This window comes from Chrysochloris asiatica, unplaced genomic scaffold (genome assembly GCF_000296735.1).
Source record: "Chrysochloris asiatica unplaced genomic scaffold, ChrAsi1.0 scaffold00052, whole genome shotgun sequence".
NCBI classification, from domain to species: Eukaryota; Metazoa; Chordata; class Mammalia; order Afrosoricida; family Chrysochloridae; genus Chrysochloris; species Chrysochloris asiatica.
The window spans coordinates 1,873,789-1,877,679 of record NW_006408570.1 but is presented as its reverse complement, the minus strand read 5'-3'; the positions used below and the strand labels follow the sequence as shown (position 1 = coordinate 1,877,679).

The 3,891-nt window shown below is 46.8% G+C and overlaps 1 pseudogene; it reads left to right on the top strand.

Annotated features, from left to right (window-relative positions):
* The first annotated feature begins 2,368 nt into the window (after positions 1 to 2,368).
* Positions 2,369 to 3,296, top strand: LOC102818382 (annotated as a pseudogene).
* Positions 3,297 to 3,891: the final 595 nt, after the last annotated feature.

The window sequence follows — 3,891 nt, the reverse complement described above, 5'->3', positions numbered from 1 at the left end:
TTTAACCCTTAAAATTCTATCCTGGAAGTCATGGCACTGGTCCTGCTTTACAGATGAGGAAACTGAGCTCAGGGCAGTTAAGACTCACAGCTAGTAACTTGAATCCAAGTTTGTTCAACTCCAGCATCCAAGTTACTCTTATTCCCTCCTAGGGGAAATCTCCCCACTACGAATGCATAAGACCCAACTCCTTCAGTTGACCTTCAGTCTGATAAGGAGAATATGTGATCCTGTGTTTAAGAAACCTGGTTCAACTGGAAGAGGCCCTGGAATGAGAAGGGTGGTAGGTCTTCTATCTGGGGTTGTAGTCAGAAGAGGCAGGAGGGAAGATGTCCCTCAGTGGACATTGCTGAGAAGTAGACTAAAGGGTGAAAACCAGCAGAATCTATCAGCAGTCTCTTGTCAGGCCAGCATCCCCTCTCTGCAGACTACTCCCAGCAAGAGACAAGCAGGCAACCCCACCTGTAGGAGCTGGCTTGCCAGGCTTACTGAGCGCTTTGGCAAGACCTGGGGCTCAGGAGGGACACATCAGTGGTATACAAAGAAAGGTACCAGCCCCAACCCGCTGAACACCTTCCATGTATTTGGGGTGAGTCTGTCTACAGCCAGTGCCAGAGAGCAGACTGAGGATGCCACTGGGACTCCGTCTGAGGCCAGGAGTTCAGCTGCGTCCAGGATCAAAAGTCAGGGTCACATACAAATTAGAGGCTGGCTTGGTGTCAGCTGGAGGTCAGGATGAATGGTGCACTGGAGGCCAGGACTAGGTTCAGCCTTTAACTAGGGGCTGCAGAAGGAAGGGCTGAATGGCTCCGTGTACCTGGTCCCAGATCCAGAGGCCACAGTGAGTCACTGGGGTGACCCCTGGAATCCTACCACCTGTAGGTCACTTGCCAGGGTGTGAGGTGGGGTGTGGAAGGCTCCAGGGGTAGGCAGGGGCCTGCACCCAGCCCTGTAGACTCCGCGCCCCTCATTCCACCTAGCTGAGGTCATTCCACTAGGCCCTGCCACCCTGGGCCTGGGAGGGGAAGCAGAGGTTCCAAGGCGGCTCCCCTAGAGTACTATGAGTCACCATCCCTAGGACTGCAGCTTGGGCCCAGCAGAGGATGGAAGTACCCCTCCATAATCCCACAGGATAACCCCAGATTCTGCTGGTAGCCACTGGGCCTTTCTATGCACCAAGCATGGGCCTAAAGTTATACATACATTGTATCATTTAGGTCAATGATGGGCTATTATTCTTTTTATAGATGAGGAAACTGAGGCACTAAGTGGTAACACACGAAGCTCTTGAACCTAAATCCAAGCACTGGATTTAACCCCAGGAAGTATGCCTTGCTGTATTATTTAAGAGCAAATCCCCCACCCCATTCAGCATACAGTAGCATTGCAAAAGCTCTCCTTCCCTCTTCCTGCCTCCAAGTCTTCCTGTAAGAAGTTTAGCGGTTGGGTCTAAAATCTCTAAAAGAATGACTGGATAGTGCAGAAGGTTAATGTATTCAGTTGATAACCAAAATCTTAGACTTTTGAGTCCAACCACAGGTCTCTCACAGGAAAGGCCTGGAGATTTACTTCTGAAAACTCAGCTATTGAACACCTTCTAGAGCACAGTTCTACTGTGACGCAGTTTCAGTGAGAACAAACCCATTTGACAACAACTACTTAAATCTCTTGGGGTAGAATTCCAGCAGCAGCAAGTGAGTGAGCTTGAGGTAGTGTTTGCATCATTGCCACTTTTCTAGAAACTTGAAATGTCACTATTCATATCTGTTTCCTTTCTATTGGGGACATGGCTCCTCAGCAGGCAGCTCAGTCTGGAAGGGGTACAACCAGGCCAAGTAAGACGCTGGCATCATGGGGCAGCCATCAGAAAACATCACACTTTGTTGGAGCCAAGGAATGTTGTGGGAACTGCTTTTCTATTTGATGCTAATGGAGTTAATGAACCTGGGACTCAAATACAGAATTGTTAGGGCCTGGGTCCCTCAGGGCATGCATATCCATGGACAGCAGTGTTTCACCAACAATTTACCCCTCTTCAGAAACTATCACAATGGAGTTCGGAGGTCTCCCAGGAAGAGGTGGCCAGAGCTGAGATGACTGACCTTTTCTGCAGCTGAGCAAACTGAAGGCCCCATGGAATAAGTGTAACAAATGGGTTGGTGGTTTTCCAGCCAACATTACACCCTGTCCTCTTCTCTGTTGCTGGGAACCCCAAATTTGTGTGAAGCTCATCCTCTCAGGTGCTCTGTTCCAGGGTGAACTCTATTGGCCATTTCTTGATAATATTTAAGCTACCCTTTTTTCCATCCTTTTTATAAAAATTGTGGTGAAATATACTTAACTGTGAAATATACTTCACAGTTTCTACATGTACAAGAGATATCTAGAGATGCTGTTTGAGTACCTTCAGGATTACACAGATAGGGTGAAGCACCTCCAAGATCAGAAAGAACTTTTGGGGAAGACACAGACTGACTTTGAGAAGTGGGAGAAGGGCACCTTTCCTAGATGGCCAAAAGAGACCAGCAGCGTCCTGACCCATGCAGAAGTGCATCTGGACCTTTCTGCTTTCTCCTCCTGGAAGGAGTTGGCATCCCTGGGTCTGGACAGATTGAAATCTGCACTCTTAGTTTTAGGCCTGAAATGTGGCGGGGGCCCTAGATGAGCGAGCCCAGAGGCTGGTCAGCACCAAAGGGAAGTCCCTAGTCACTTGACACCTCCCTGGTTGCCAAAAACCCCAAGTCAAAGGCCATCAAGTGAGACACTGAGAGGAACAAAGATATCGCTTTCCTAGAAGCCCATATTTGTGAATATTCTTGGAGAACAACAGCATCTCACTCATGAGAACATACAACATACAACGCAAGCAGGCAAGGACAGGAGAAGAGTGAGAAGAGGAGGAGGAAGAACAGATCAGTAAGAGTGAAAGTGAGGATGAAGAGAACGAGATCATTTATCACCCCAAAAACCTGCCCCTTGGCTGGGATGACAAACCCATTCCCTACTGGCTGTATAAACTTCATGGCCTAAACATCAACTATACCTACTGAGGGCCCAAGGCTTTCCAGTGGCACTTTGCTTAATGTTGTCATGTTCATGGCATGAGGTGCTGGAGCATCCCAAACACCACCCACTTTGCTAATGTGACACAGGTTGAAGATGCCGTTTTCTTGTGGGCCAAGCTGAAGGCATCAGAACAATGGCAGCCTGACACAGAGGAAGAGTATGAAGACTCCAGTGGGAATGTTGTGAATAAGAAGACTTACAAGGATCTGAAAAGACAAGGACTGCTCTAGTGTTCACATCGATCTTGGATGTTGGACTTGCCCAGGCTTCTGGAGATCGCCTTTTTCTTCTTCTCCTATAAATGCTTCTAAGGACTCTGCTACATCATCTGTGGCCTGGCATTCATCTTGTAGAAGCAAGGCATGCTGAAGACTGCAGGAAGGAGATGTGTTTTATCTTTGTTTTATATTAAACAGGATTCTGTCAGAAAATAAAACTAGTGATGCTTCGGGAAAAAAAATTAATTTTTAAATTTTCATTTCATTGCTATAGTGAAATGAAATCCATAGATAATATAATTCTAAAGAAAAAAAGCACCAATATAATACCATACTAGTGGCATTGTGGGATAATGCGGTGGACTGCAAGGTCAGTTTGAACTGTAAGGTCAGTGGTTCAAGCTCACCAGCTGCTCCTCGGAAACCTCATACAGGGTCGCTATGACTTAGAACTGAGTCAATGGCACATAATCACAATATAAAGAAAGATTAAAAGAAAAGTGATTTTTAATAAAATAGATGTGTTTTGATATATACGTGGTCAGGCAGAACCATTGTGACCAACCACACCAGATACAAATATAGGACTGCTGGCCCTGGAGCTCCA